Genomic DNA, 17274 nt, shown 5'->3' with positions numbered 1-17274 from the left:
TAGAGATCCCCATTACCTGAACTATTTTAGTACTCCGAGGCAGCAGCCGCTTTAAAGTAGTGGGATTGAGCACTGAGAGTGTATCTCTGGTTTCAAATAGAACTGAAAAAGATTCACCCCCAATCTTGAGAAATGTTTCTCCAAGCTGATTAAGAGGGAGGCTTCGGAAGAGCCCCTGCATTTCCTCAGAGCCATGTCGTTGAGAGCTGTGACGACATTGGAAAGGCTGGTTAGACGGCTAAATGCACTTAAAGTGCTTGGATTTGTAACAATCTATTTTCCAATGCCCTGCCTCTTTGCAATAATAGTAGAAACTAGTAGAGTTTTGGTTTCATTTAGGGGCCTTTATTTGCTGAAGTTGAAGAGTAATAATTTTTGCAGTCTTATTTTTAGGTGACTCATCCAGAATTTTAGAGAGCTGGTTTGCCAGATTAACTAAATATAAAAGGGATGTAGTTTTCCATTTCATTCTGGTATTTTTCACTAGAAGGGAAAGGTCCCAGTGCAGTCCTTTAATAAATATAGAGTTAAAAGCTACCCCTATATAATCAATATCTGAAAGAAGACAATAATTTTCTTTTAAAGCAATCTGAAATTGATTGTAATAATCATGAACAGATTCATCAGAACTTTGTGTGCAAGCTGAAGTTTGTTCCAATGGACAAGCGTGGAAAAGCCCTAGGAGTTGCTGAAGAAGTCACCTAGCAATTGCTCGAGCTTGATCATATACTAAGTTAGTGGGATGTTCTCCGGGTTCTTATTGTAGATACCTTTCAAGATTTTCCCCTATGAGAAGTTTTCCTCTAAGGCTGGGTCTGGTTTTCACTAACAGGCATGTGAACTAGCTGATATAAGTCAGAGAAACCAGGTTGATTAGTTTGAATGACTATATTAAATGCCTCAGCAAATCTGGAGGATCTTCATTTACTTTGGAAAAACCTTTGACTGTGGCTTCCAGTTCACCTTTAGTCTAGGGAATATAAGAAATTGAGGGTTTAGTATCTGGATCCTCAGAAGGTTTAATTTTAAAGTGACAGGTTCCAGTAAGTTCAGAGGGAAAGGGTATAAGGAGAGTTTTAGAGTAAAAGGGAAGTTTGACAATTAATATGGGGGAACTGAGGGTATAGGCCAAGTACAGGTGGTATAGAAGGGAAGGAGGAAGATGGTGCTGGAAGTGGAGCCTGACCACGAGGAACCAAGGGAGAGACAAGATGGCACCAGAGGTGGAGCCTGCGACCAAGGAGCCAAGGAAGAAGAACCTAAGGCTTCAGGAGCCATTTTACCTTTCTTTAATCACTTTTTTTTCCCCCTCAGTTAATCTTAAAATCTTATTTTGTAGAGAGGAAATTTTAGCTTCCTGACAATGTTTGGAAGCCTCAAAATGCTAATCAAAATAGGCATACCTTTCAGTTCTGAAAATTCAGTTTTAAGAAAATTAAGCATGGGAATTTCAAAAGTTCCCCACAATGGTCATTGATTTTCTAAATTGCCTTTGGTCAGGTAGGTCTATTTAGTTAGAAATGCACATGAAGAAGACCATGGCTTTTAAATATAACATTGGCCAAAGTCCCTATGGGAGATGTGCCCTCAAAATACTCGGATAACTGGGATCCCATTTCTCAGAGGGTTTTCTCTAGAGTAAAAGAACAATTTTTAAACAGGTTAAACAGTTTACAGCTCAGTTCAAACAGCTTATAGCTCAAACAGCCTGTAGGCCTAAAAGCAGCCAGTTCTAAGAAAACAGCTTGGTACTGGAGGAGCCAGAGTGAAGGCTTCTCTGCCAGTTCTCATAGAACAGTCCCTATTCCCAAGGAATGGGCTGACAGATGAACTGGCAAAATTTCAATGAAACAGGCCCTGTTCCCCAAAAGAATGGGCTAAAGCCTTCTCAGCCAGCTTCAGTTGAAATGGTCTGTTCTCAGAATCAGACCAACGTGACAAATGAGTACTCACATACAGAACAAGACCTTAACCAGAATGGAGGAGGAAACCTTAGAATGGATCCCAAATAAATCATGGAGAGTTTCAAATGGAAAGAGGGCGTGAGCTTGGATCCAGAAGAAAGACATACCTTCAAACTCCATTGTCAGCAAGAAAATCAATGAATTCAATGACCTCAATTGTGGATACCAAACCTGTTTGCTCATCAGCCCCAGAGCCTTCAGAGGTTTTCTCTGGTTCCCATACGGACCACAAAATGTTGACCTAAAACAAATTAACACATTTATTTCCTCAGTAAAGATGACTTTACTCAGGATAAGCAGAGAATTGCACCTTGGAGTCTGCAACCATGGAGAGTCATGTGCAAGTTCCTGCACAGCAAGGAACAAATTTCGTAGAGGGGAAAAGGAAGTTGGGAGGGCTCTACTAAACAGAGCCCATGGCTTTTTATTGGCTGAGTCTTTGCCAGGGAAGAGAATTTTTTCTTCTTCCTGTTTGGCTCTGCTATTGTCACAGGATATAAGAGCTCTCTCTCTGGTCTCCTGACTCTATTTAGTTGAGGTTTCTGTTTATTAATTTCTTTACAGCATTTGAATTACTTTCTCCTTCATTCTTATTTTACACTTTTCTTTTGGTTTAGTTTGATTTTTTCATTTATTTTTTTGTTCCTTTCCTAAGTTGATCATTGACTGTTGTTTGTTTTACTTTATCTTTTTATTGTTTACCCTTAAATTAAGATGCCACTTTAAAACTCTAAATTTACCCACTGTTTTCATTCAACCTCCAAACAATCCAAAGACTTTAGGATGCTTAATATCCCATCATCCTTTAAATGGATTTCATGCTATTATCATTCTCTATTTACATTTGTTTTTTTTTCTGTTTTGATTTGTTCTATCATGGATAAACATATAATGATGTGTGCACATTTACATGTTTCCATATTAACTCTTTCTTCTTATATTTCGGACTTTTCTTTTGTGATTATTTTCCTCCTGGATAAGGTTTTAGAATTTTCTTTATTAATGGGCTACTGGTGGTAAATTCTCAATTTTGGTTATTAAATAATAGTAAATATAAATAAAAGTGCACAGTAATTATATCTCTGAACTTTAAACTTATTTTCTCACTTTGTTCTGGCATATATATTTGTGCTGTTAAGATAACCTCTTGATGTTCATTTTCCAGTCACTTACTTTTTCCTCCTCCCTAGTTTTTTTCTAGATTTTCAATGTTGATATGCTTAGATGGGAGTTTCTGTTTATTTTTCTTTGTTGATATTCACTGCATTTCTTGAATTTGAGGTTTGATATCTTTTGTTATTTCCAGTACATCCAAAACAATTATCTATTTAAAAATTGCCTCTCCACTGTGTGATTTTTTTTTTTTTCAGTTTAAATGCCAGTTATTTTAGAGCATTTCATTCTACCCTCTGTGTTTCTTAAATCCTTCACCTTCTTGTGTAGTTAGCTTGTGATTTGTGTTATTTATCAAGTCTATGTTCAATTTGTTCTTTATTTGCCTATGATTAATGCTGTTTGATTTTTTCATTGATTCGTTTTAAATTTACTGATTTATGTTTTCATTCAAAAAATCTAGTAATAAAGTTATTTTAATATTTACTCATTTTTGATGGTTCCTTGTTTCTTTCTTTTTTTTTTTTTTTTTTTTTTTTGCGGTACGTGGGCCTCTCAATGTTGTGGCCTCTCCTGTTGTGGATCACAGGCTCCGGACACACAGGCTCAGTGGCCATGGCTCACGGGTCCAGCTGCTCCATGGCATGTGGGATCTTCCTGGACCGGGACACGAAACAGTGTCCCCTGCATCAGCAGGCAGACTCTCAGCCACTGCACCACCAGCGAAGCCCTGGTTCCTTGTTTCTTGAACACATGTTTAATCCCATATATTTGTTCTCTTCAAATATGTGTGATGTAATTATTTCATATTTCAGAATTTGCAGATTTGGAGGATTTAAGCCTGAAACTTATTGTTTATTTATTTATTTATTTATTTATTTATTTCTCCTAAGTCTCAATTATGATAACAAATTTGTATGTGTGTTTATGAGTGTATATATATATATATATGATAATTCAAAATATAAATATAACTATATAACATAATATAATATAACATAGCATATAATAATATAAATATATACCATATCTGCATATATGCTTTGACTAAGTTAACCAGTGGGCATCCTGAGGAATCTGTTTTAAGATTATTTTCTCGGGCTTCCCTGGTGGTGCAGTGGTTGAGAGTCCGCCTGCCGATGCAGGGGACACAGGTTCGTGCCCCGGTCCGGGAAGATCCTACATGCCGCGGAGTGTCTGGACCCGTGAGCCATGGCCGCTGAGCCTGCGTGTCCGGAGCTTGTGCTCCACAACGGGAGAGGCCACAACAGTGAGAGGTCCGCGTACAACAACAACAACAACAAAAGATTATTTTCTCAATAGATGATGATTTACATTGTCTCTTGCAGAAAGCCCAAAGGTTGCCAAGCTCAGCACACTTTAAATTAATTTATGGACTTGGAATTTTTCTGATCATTCAAGTGTTGTAAATTGAAACACCAAATCTAGTTGACAGAATAGCTGGTTTTTGAATTTGGAGGACTGATTTCAATACATTTTCCACCTGACTTGTAAGATAAAAAGAAAGTTGCTCGATTGCCTCCTTTGCCATTGGGGACTGTTTTCCTATCTTACTCCTTCATAGAAGGAAGAGTTTTTGACATCCGTCTTTAGGTGGAGTGCTTGGTTCCAGTTTTCCACTTTTGAAGAGCTCAAGGAATTATTTACATTCCTGGTGTGGTAGTTAAAAAACAGGTTTCTATTTCCTTGGTATTGGTAAATGCCCTCGGGTTTACTACTCAGTTTTTCATTTTTCTTTTTGAATTCTTTTTATTTTCCACCTGGAAGTTATCTTATTTTCTCTTTTTGCTTAGCTATCCATTTATAATGATTTTAAAAAATACCATCTAGCACTTCTGTGTATGTGGCAGCAGGAATCCCTACCCAGAATACTCAGTCTGTCTTTTCCCAGCAATGAAAGTCTCCTGATTTGGTCCCCATTTGTTTTCTCTTCACCTTGTATCTCTAGTCTGACACCACAAGCTAACATCTATAACTCCAATTGTATTTCATCTATCTGTCCACATCCTTATAAAGCTCTATGTTTAGACCTTAGTTCACATATGGTATTTTATCTTTGCCCACTTCATCAGATCGAAAATTGTTTTTGTGCTTTTAAGACGCTGAACCCAAATTAATAAAGCGTCACTCTAATATGGATAATCTCAGGTTCCTACTTTCCAAGTGTGATGAATTCAACCAGTCTATGCTTAATATTTAATTTAATGCCTTTTCTGACCTCCATAGATCTTGTCAATCATATGGCTATTAGGAGACAAATAAAGTTTCTTTTTATAGGATGTGTATACCAGTCATAGTGCTAGACACAAAATCAAGAGGTAGATAATATTGTCCATAGCTAGCCAAATTATTTTGGAGAGCGGGAGGCATACATAATTCATTTATGTTTTATACTGTGTGAGTTATGCAAATGAAAATATTTCAGTAGAATATTTAAGATATAAAATAGATGCATAATAGTTATATATACACACATATATATATATACACATACATACATATATATATATTTCTCAAAGTAACTCCAGAAATAGGCATTGCTCATTTTATTTTTAGATCTGTTTTACAGATTAGTAAATGAAAGAACAAAATGGGTACAAGATTTGCCTACATTCATACAGGCTATAAACTTCAAGCCAAGATTTAAACCCCAACCAATATGGCTCCAGAATCTGAACCCTCATACCTATACTACCTTGTCATGCTGGGACAAATATATACAGAATCATATAAAAGAAAAATGAATAAAGCAAATTATAAAATAATAAATAAAGCAAATCATATATTCATTTGGAAGTAAATTTCACAATGATTAGCAAATCTGAACGTGTCATCTATGACCCCGAATCTATCTTCTTACTTTTCTGACTTTTCCTCACTTTTGCTTAAGTGGTTGCACCATCCATTTAAACACTGATATCAGACATTTTGAAGAATTGTGTTTTTTTCCCCCAGCCACTTCTTACACCCAATCAAGTGTCTCTGATTTCTGTAGATTTTATATCTAACTCTTTCCACTGCCTCAGACTTGAATAAGGTCTCCATTTTCTCTTCCCTGGATTTTCATGGTAGATTCCTAAATGACCGTGTAGTCTCCACACTCATGTACTCTTCAGCCAAGGGAATCATAATAAATTCACATCTTACCTTCATTCCCCATATTATCTTCCTATGGCTTTGTAAATAATGCAAAATAAAGCCACACCTCTTTATTATTGAATATAGGTGTATTCCTTTTTCACTGTTTTCCCCTCCAATATCCCAATATTAATTTTGTTCTTGCCAAATATGAGAAGAAAATTATTTATAAGCTTTCGGCTACAAAGATCTATGAATATACAATCTTCTAGCATTGCATATGAACTACCCTTTGCCCAGTACATCCTTTTTCACCTATACTGTGTTGACTGTGAGTGAGGCATTTTTCAGTTTTATGAAATCTGCCTGATAGATAATGTCATATAGTAACTAATTTAATTGTTTGTTAAATATATGATGAAATGAATAACTGCATGAGGAAAGTCAGAAGGAAGAAGGAGAGAAGGAAAAGAGGGGAATGAGAAGAAGAAAGGGATAGAGAGAGAAGAGAAGAAAGAACACGATTAGATAAATTTCAGAGAACAAGCTGTGTAGAAAGTGAGAAAAAAAAATGACTTCTATGAACTAACTTTGAGGAGATGGTTTAAAACTAAGTCTGTTTTAAGAGATTCTTAGTAGAGACATCAAAATGACCAAATATCTTCAGATGTTGTTTGTCTTGCAAAAGAAGTAATATTGTGACCTTATTCCAGGGATAATCCAGAAAGGAATATTTTCCTATTCATTTCTGTATTGATGTAGAAGGTCAGCTGATATGTAGTTGGAATAAGGCTCCCTGAAATACAAAAAATAAAATCCAAACTTCAGTGTTAAACTGAAATTTTGAACACTCTATCCAATATGGGCAATTAAAAATTACTTATCTCTACATAATTGTGTATAGACATTCCTCACCTGTAATATTTTTAATGATCCTCACAAAAGGTCAGCCAAAACACTATTTGCACATCAGACATTTAGAACATGTATTTCCTCATTTAAATTGTAAAAGTTATCATGTAGGGTTTCACCTAAAATTTAACATAAAATTAAGTACTATCCAGGTTCTATTTTTAGAAGCTTGCAAAAATATATTATATTTAAGGAAGACATATAGACTCTATAGCCACATATTCACTCTTCAAGTCATTCACGTATCAAATTAGATTACCTAAAACCTCCTTTTGTGGACATCAGCAGTTTATCCCTATGCAGAAATTATTTTATTCAACAGAATTATCCCACATTTATATTGAACATACATACAAGAAACAGCTACATAAAGCATGATGTTTTATAGTATGAAAGACCCATTTTGAAGGCATTGCCAAATATGTTTCTCAATGATTTATACTGATACATACAGTAAATTCACTTTTTACCAAGGAAATTGGTGCTTCTCTTGAAGATTTTTTATATTTTCCTTCATTATATTCTGACACTGCAGTATTTGCCTTTTAAACAAAAAGATCAGCATTCAATTTAACCACTACTCAATACAAATACCTTTAATTGCATTAGTGTAAGTAGTGTAAAATCCCTAAAATCTAATACAGCTGAAGCCACTAGTGCAGGGATTGAAGAAGTGTCAATTGTTCAGGACTTTTGGATCCCGCCGTCTTTCACATGGACCAGGAAGGTTTCAAATATCTTGTCAGACATACTGGATTTCAGGTAAGAATTTATTTAAGGTACATAACATTTGTAACTATTTTTTAAAAACCTGTTAGTAAAAAATAAGTTTGAAAATCACTACTGTTGATGATTGATTTTTTTCTCTGTCCACTAGTTTTTGATGTTCTGTTTTCTATTAAGAGCCTCAGCAAACTTGTACCTATTATTATAAATCATTATCTCAAATGCTCTATGGCAGTAAGTGCAGTAATATAATTTAAGATTATCATCTTAAGAAATGACCCCTTTTGAATGCCGTGATTATAAAATTTTTTTTAAGAAGTGGTAAATGGTAGAATGGTGCTGATTGTTTTGTTTTTGCATTTGTATCAGGGATCAGAACAAGTGATGAAATAGCTGATGAAATGATATTATTTATATCCAGTCAGGATAGTTATTTTCAGGAAATAAAGACGAACTAAAGCAAATCAAGGGGTATTACACTCAATAAGAGTGCAAACTAAGGACATACACTATTGTAAACAATAAGGGAAGCATACATACATAAAATGCAAGGTTACTTCTTGCAAGAATTGTTTAAGCAACAAGATTTAGGTGGTCATATATATAGATTATATAATAAATAACTCATAAATCTAAGATACAATTTTTTGTCTTGAAGCTAAATGGGATTTAGACAGAGCTAAAAGAGAAAAGTTTGCAGGAGGAATGAAAATAGAAATAGGAGAGAAAAAAATTACATGATATAGACTAAAGGCAGCAAGTATAGTAATTTATTTCACATATAGAGTTTATGTTGAATGCTGGGGGAGGAGGGGAAGATGGAAAAGTATTAAGATAATGTATAGTAACAGAAGAAAACTTGGAAATACCAAAACAGCATATATATATGTGTGTATATATATGTATGTATATATAGATAGATAGATATACATTTATTTGCCTACATTACACATAGATCACCAATAAGTCATAAATACTCTTGTGATTTTGTCACAGGTCTTTTCATTATATGTGTATAGGCCCACGTGTGCACACACAGACACACACACAAAGTAGAGTAGAGAATGTGATGGTGCTTTGGCTACATAATGTCATTGTCTGCCTTAACAAGGAAGCTCAAGTTTGACATTTTTTTAACACAACTTTATTATTAATGAATCATTCACCTTTATTGGTATGTTTGATAGTCACCACAATTCAGTGACTTAAGCAAGACAGAATTATTATGCTTGCTTTTCAAACGGAGGCATCAAAATGTGTTGTGGTGTCTCACACACACCTGGCAATTTGTAAACACAGGGCTAGTTGTTGAGTGTGTGAAACCTACTCTTTTTTTTTTCTTATTCTATTTTTCTGTTCTCCTCAAGATTCTGACATGAATCACAAAGAATTCCATTTCCAAAAAGCAAAAAATAATAGCAAAAACAAAAAATAATAGCAAAGCCAAAGTGATAAGAGGAACAGCAACAAATACCAACATTTATACATTGGTTTATACTTCTCAAAGCACTTCACCACACATTAAATATCATAAAATTGTTAAATTGTATGTTATATATACAGACTTGTTACCATAAACTCATCCAATTCTCTGCCTTGACAGGAAAGTGAACCTTGAAGCAAGTCTGTGATTATAGCTTTGCCCTTTTGTGATAAAGCAAGTTTAACAATATCTCACTGTCAATTCACATTGAGGCATTCAGGGACACACGTGAATGTAATATGGAAATGGAAGCAAAGAAAGGATCCTTATTCTCTGCTATAAAGGCAGCACTTTGACAGAGTAACATTTAATGCCATCATGTGTAATTTATTTTGGACATTTTGTATGATGAAGATGGACATGTTTTAAATATTTGTGATTGAATATCAAATTAACCATGACTTTAAACAAGAGAAAAGCCGTAGACTTATTAGTAGTGGAAACTGCTAAGAATGGGAATAATCTACATATTAAATTAAAGGAATGCTTTCAACAAAATAAAATAACAATAATGATCATAATTACTCTTACTATTACTGCTATCATTATTTATTATTAATTATGATCACTATTTATTAAGGGTTTGCTTCGGAACTTTGTTAAGCAGTTTTTATAAATTGTGCTATTTAATTCCAATGAGTTTGGATTTAAAAAAAATTTAAATAGTACGTATTTGACAAAAGAGTCACCCAACTAGTCTTTTTATGCTTGTTTATTTAGGTGAAACATTGTTTTATTTTATTATAAAATTTATTGGGTTTTAAAATGTTCAAATTTTTGATCATTGTGAAATTTATTTCATTGGAAGGATGAGGTGGAGGTCTAACTTTTTGTCTTTTTTCATATGGCTAGTCAATTGTCCCAGCACGATTTCTTGGATAATCCACTTTTTTCTCTGATTTGAGATGGCAACCTCATAAAATACACAATTCCTGTATATATTTACACCCGACCTTTAAGTAAAAATTAGAAAGAAAAAAAGAAAACACTGTGTTATTATATTTTAAAACAATGCTATTCTTTTGTTTCTTATTTGTCATTAGGCAGAAGAGGTTCAGGTAGGACTGAAGTGCTTCTGGGATAGACTAGGTGACCTGCAGTTTCCTTTAATCCCCAAACATCCCATAATTTTGCAGATGAGAAAAGAGGTTCAGAATGGTGACTTGCCCACAGTCACACAGCATCCAGAGGCACTTTTGTTTACTGTCTTTGAAATTAGTTATCTTAATAAATGATACACAATAAAGGTAAAAAGATTTTTGATATTTTGATAGTTGTGAAATACATGAAGTTTTCATCTTATGTTACCATGATGGTGTGTAATTAAATAAGAACTGAGTACCCAGAGAATACTTGGTCAGAAAATGGTAATGACAATGGTGGGGTGTCTGTCTTTCTCCTTTCGGGAGATTCCAAGAAACGCATGGATCACAGTAGAGAAGAGGGTCTATGAAACTCCCTGCAGCAATTCTGAGGGTGCTGAATTTGATCTTGTATGAATCTACATTATCAGACCCTTCCTTTCTCTACAATTTCATTTTATCTCTTCTCTCCCTCACTCAAGTGGCTCCTGTCACCCTGAAATTCTTTCAGTTTCTGGAACACAGAAGCCTTCATTTTGGGCATTTTTCCCTCTAATTGGAACATTTCCCCTCCTCACTTAGTAATTTTAAAATAAAATTTTAACTATATCTTATATATAAATAATATTTTAATTTAAAAGTCATTTGGCTGTTAAGATATACATAATGTATATCTACATAAAGGATATAATAAAGTGGACATTTTCTAACAACAACTAGATTAAGAATTAGAGCATCACAAGCATGCTAGAAATTCTCACTGACTCTCTCTGACTCCATCCCATTTCCCTTCCCTCAGAGATAACCATTGTTTTGGCATTTGTGGTAATAATTCCCTTACTTTGCTTGATCATTTAGTGGCCTTACATGCATTACATGCTTTTATAGTTTTGAACTTTAAATGAATGGAAACACACTGTAGATATTCTTGAATGCCTTGTTTCTTCTTTCACTTAGCATAAATTTACACAATATTACTATACATAAATTTTGGAAACATTTCTCCCCATGAACTTGTTCGTACATTTTTTTTCCTATTTTTAAAAATGTTTTAAACTGAGATGTAATTGATGTATAGCATTGTGTAAGTTTAAGGTGTACAACCTGTTGATTTGATATATACTGCAATATGGTTATTACTGTGTGTTTACTAATACTTCTATGGCATAATAATTATAATGATCATAATGATCATTTTGTTTTCAGTGGTGAGAGCAATTAAACTATAGTCTCTTAGCAACTTTGAAGTTTGTATTACAATATATTTTTACTATAAGCACTATGTTCTACATTAGGTCTACAGAAATAATTTATCTATTAGTTGCATATTTTTGTATCCTTAAACAACATCTCCCCCATTCCCCCAACCCCAGGTAACTACCGTTACAATCTCTGTCTTTACAAGTATTTTCTTTTTTAATATTCCACATATAAATAGTATCATACATATTCATCTTCCTATGTCTGACTTATCTCACTTAGCATAATGCCTTCAAGGTCCATCCAAGTTGTTGCAAATGACAGGATTTCCTTTTCTTTCTCATGGCTGAATAATATTGCATTGTGGTATGTGTGTGTGTGTGTGTGTGTGTGTGTGTGTATATATAATCTCACATATATATAATCTCACATTATCTTTATCCATTCATCTATTGATGAACGCATGGATTGTTTCCATATATTAGCTATTGTGAATAATGTTGTAATAAACATGAGCATGCAGATATCTTTTCCATATCCTGTTCTGTGTATGTGTATATGTATATTCAGAAGCAGAAAAGTTGCTGGATTATATGTTAGCTATCTCTTTAATTTTTTGAGGAAACTCCATACTGTTTTCCATAGTAGCTGCACCAATTTACATTCCCACCATCAGTGCACAAGTGTTTCCTTTTCTCCACATCCTCACCAACATTTGTTATCTCTTGTCTTCTGAATGATAGCCATTCTAATAGGTGTGGGGTAGTTTTACTGGATTTGATTTGCATTTCCATGATGATTAGTGATGTTGAGCATATTTTCATGTTACATATTGGAAGTTTGTGTGTCTTCTTTGAAAAAATGTCTATTCAGACCCCCTCCCCATTTTTTTTAACCAGATTTGTTTGTTGTTATTGTTATTGAGTTTTATGAGTTCTTTGTATATTTTGGGGTTATATACATTAATTCCTTATCCAATATATGATGTGCAAATATTTTCTCCCATTCCTTAGGTTTTCATTTTGTTGATTGCTAACTTTGTTGTGCAGAGACTTTTTACTTTGATGTAGTTCCCAATTGTTGATATTTCCTTTTGTTGCTTGTGTTTTGGTGTCATGTCCAAAAAATCATTGCCAAGACCAATGTCAAGAAACTTCTTCCCGATATGTTCTTCTAGGAGTTTTATGGTATTAGGTTTTAGGTTTATGTCCTAAATTATTTCAGGTTAATTCCTGAGAGTGGTGTAAGATAGAGGTTCAATTTCATTTTTCTGTATGTGGTTAACTAGCTCTCAGTAGCATTTGTTGAAGAAACTATTTTTTCCCCACTCAGTAGTCTTGGATCCCTTACCAAATTGTTGACTATATATATGAGGATTTAATTCTGGGCTATCCACAGATCTTCCTCAACTTTCAATGTTGTTACATCCTGATAAATCCATCATAAGTTGAAAATGTTGTAAGTTGAAAATGCATTTAATACACCTAAACTCAGAGGATCAAAATTTAGACTAGCATACTTTAAATGTGCTCAGAACATTTACATTAGACTACCATTGGGAAAAGTCATATAACATAAAGCATATTTTATAATAAAGTGTTGAATATCTTTTATAATTTATTGAATAGTCTGTTGATAAGTGAAAAACGGAATGGTCGTAAGTGTATTGGTTGTTGACCCTCGTGATCACATGGCTGGCTGGGAGCTGAGGCTCACTCCACTGATCAGAATCATGAGATAGAATCATAATGCATATCACCAGCCCAAGAAAAGATCAAAATCCAAAATTCAGAGTATGGTTTCTACTGAATGGGTATCACTTTCTCAATGTCATAAAGTCAAAAAAATTTAAGTTGAACCATCATAAGTCAGACACCATCTGTATTCTGTTCTATTGGTATGTGTATTTTTTTATGCCAGTACCATACTGTTTTAATTACTAAAGCTTTGTAGTATACTTTAAAATCAGGAATTGTGAGGCTTCTGGTTTTGTTCTTTCTCAGGATTGCTTTGTCTATAATGGGTTTTTTGTGGTTCTATACAAATGTTAGAATTTTTTCTTCTGTTTCTATAAAAATTCCATTGGGATTTTGACTGGAATTGCATTGAATCTATAGATGGCTTTGGGTAGTATGGACATTTTAACAATAATAATTCTTCTGATCCAGGAACATGGGATATCTTTCCATTTGTTTGTGTCTTTTTCAATTTCTTTTATCAAAGTCTTGTAGTTTTCAGTGTACAGAACTTTCACTTCCTTGGTTTAATTTATTCCTAGGTGTTTTATTGTTTTTTGATGCGATTGTGAAGGAATAGTATTTTTATTTCTTTTTAAGATGTTTCTTTTAGTGTATAGAAACTCAAAGAAGTTCTATATATCAATTTTATGTCCTGCATTCTGAACTGAAACCACTGATTAGTTCCAACAGGTTGTTGTTTGGGTCTAAGACTTCCTCTATATAAGTTTATATCATCTGCAAATAATGACAATTTTACTTCTTTTCCAGTGTGGATGACTTTTATTTCTTTGTCTTGTCTAATTGTTCTAGCTAGGACTTTCAATACTATGTTGAATAACAGTGGTGAGAGTCTTGTCTTGTTCCTGATCTTAAGGAAAAGCTTTCAATCGTTCACCATTTAGTATATAAACCGGGAGTTTGTGGTAAATGGGCTTTATTATGTTGAGGTATGTTCTTTCTATATCCAAATTTTGAGGACTTTTATCATGAAAAGATATTGTATTTTGTCAAATGCTTTATTTGAATCTATTGAGATGATTATATCATTGTTTTTCATTTTACTGTTGTGGTGTTTCACATTTATTTATTTGCACATACTGAACCAACTTTGCCACCCAGAGATCAATCCCACTTGATCATGGTGTATAAATTGGTTAATATGTTGTTGAATTTGTCTTCCTTGTATTTTGTTGAGAAATTATTCATCTGTATCAGGGATATTAGTCTATTATTTTCTTGTAGTGTCCCTATTTTCCTGGCATCAGTGTAAAGCTTGCCTCTTAAAGTGAGTTTGGAAGTGTTTCCAACTCTTCAATCTTTTGGAAGACTCTGAGAAAAATTGCTGTTAATTCTTCATTAAGTTTTTGATAGAATTCACCAGTGCGTCATCTGATCCTGGGCTTTTCATTTTGGGAAGTTTTTGATGACTGATGCAATCTCTTTATTTATTATAGGTCTGTTCAGATTTTTTATTTCTTCATAATTCAGTCTTTGTAGGTTGTTTCTAGGAATTTTTATTTTCTTCCAAGTTATCCAATTTGTTGGCATATAATTGCTCATAGTAGTCTCTTACACTCCTATGAATTTTTGTAACACCATATAGGTATTAGGTTCAATAATAAGTAGAAAGACTAAGTTCAATAAAGAAATAAGGGAATGCAAGATATTGAGAAACAAAAGTAATCCAGGTCATAAAAAGGTATTTGGTTATAAAGGTAAAAATCTAAGTTAAAGAAGAAATATAATAAGACTCTCTGTTGGATAGAAAATTTAGAAGGGTAAAATGTTGTTGCTCAGTGAATAAAATGTACTTTTATATTTTGTTTGTTTTAAAAACATAATATATAATAAAGAATAAATGGGACAAATTCATTAAATGGCCAAGATAGAGCAGGAAAGAGAAAAAAAGACAGAGAAATGGAAAAGTCTACCATCAGAAAAGGAGTATTGTTACAGCAAATGTACCCAGAGTAAAAGTCAGAAAGTGTATGTAGCACATGAAGTACAATCCAAGCTGGTATTAATATCCAATGAGTTTAATGTGATATATGGTGAAGGAAGAAGAGTTTTCTTGACAGTGATCACTCATGTATTCAGGTGGCTGGAAATACAGTGGTGGTAGTAGATACGAGCATCCATCCAGTTTGAAGCAATGACCAGCCTTAAGTAAATGAGGGGAGACACTGAACTCAGATAATTAAATTATGGTGGAGAATAGACTCTAGTTTCAGTAGGGAGCTTAAATACAGTGAAAGACAAAGGAATTTCAGTCATGATATTTGTGAAATCTCAAATATTTATGTCTGAAGGTACTGTAGGAATTTCTGGAGGTATAAGGTCTTTACAGTCTTTAATTGCTCAAGATGGAGTAGATCAGCCTGCTTATGTGTGAGTCAACATTAAAAGCTAAGTCAGGTGCAAGGTCTGAGAGCCACACATGTTTGTGTTTTTGTAACTCATAATTAAGTACAGTCTAGATCTAAAGACATTTTGTTTCAGGTCCAACAGGCACTGGAGAAGATAAGTGTATCACATCAACAAATAGAATTAATTAGACATAAAGTATATTTATGTGTATATGAAGCAATATTCTCTCAAAATTTAAGTTAATTTGAGAGATAATAGTCATGATAAAATTGATATTTTCTTCTCTAGGTTTTATGGAAATTATAGTGATGTAAAAGTATGTACTAAATCATAACAAATGAAGTTTCTGTTCTCCAAAATAATTTTATCTCTCTTTGATTACTATGAAGTCATTTGATTAAAGACATTAGTTCTTCTATCTTTCTCTTTGGTGAAGATTAATATTAAAATTACTTTACAATCCCTGAACCCAAAACAAATGATGTTCATGGAGGCAGTCTCAACCTTAAATTATAAATCTACTGGTAGGACTTCACTAAGTAGATATTCTTTGTGCAAAATATCTAGAGATGACCCCCACATTTTGTTCCATTTCCATTTTCTCCATAGTCAGATAGTAGTGCATTTTCCTAAATCTAAACTATAACAAAAACAAAATATGAGTTCAAGAAAGCAGAGAAGTACTTTCCAAAACTTATTTCACTAACTATTAAAATTAAGACTAATTACTTTACCAAGTTTTATTTTGAAATTTTGTAGAGAGAAGAAAAATTTTCTGCCCTGAATAGTGATCAGTTCAGTTTTAAATATAATTTGAAAACAAGCACCTCAGTATATTGTTCAATTTCATATGTTACATACACAGTGTAGCTTCTAAATTTTATTAAGGAAATAAATGGTCAAAAATTTACTTCTAGTTAGTTTGAGTTTGATTTTATGCCAATTGCAACAAATGTTTTTCTTAAACTTATTTTGTGTGGAAAAAACTATATTACTCCCAAAGTGTAGAAATAATTGAAGGCCTGTCAGAAAAAATAAATTATATTGCTTTCATTTTTTTTTAAAAAAAAGACTATTACAAATATCAGGAGTGTAGAGTGAAATTTCTGGCTCTTCTAATATTAGGCCAAGGATTGTAAATAAATGGCTCCATCTTAGTGTTTTCATCATAGTTACATGGTAGATATTTTACTTTGTTAAACATATAAGGACACTTGGAAAGTTTCCATGCCAATGGCAAAGTGGAAGGTAAATAGCTACTTACATTGAGGAGATACAGTAAGTTTTGCTTTCTTTTATTTGGGGAACTTTGAAAGGGTAGCTTTTGGAGAGAAGAATAAAATTAGACAGCTTTCATGAAACAGCTCTTTCTAAATGTTCTTAACATTCTCCCATTATGTTATAATTTCATATGAGTTATGCTGCCTGAATAGTTCCATGCATATGTAACAGAGGATTTAATAAGCAAATTATTTGGAGAAAGTAAATGTAATAAAGATATCATCTTGCTCTCAAGAACTTTTTATTTTGAGTGTAAAGTTAATAACAAAACATAGTTTGAGATGAAAACATGCATTAATTATTCCAGT

This window comes from Grampus griseus (genome assembly GCF_964374135.1).
Source record: "Grampus griseus genome assembly, chromosome: 15".
Taxonomy (NCBI): domain Eukaryota; kingdom Metazoa; phylum Chordata; class Mammalia; order Artiodactyla; family Delphinidae; genus Grampus; species Grampus griseus.
This window is presented reverse-complemented; position numbering follows the sequence as displayed.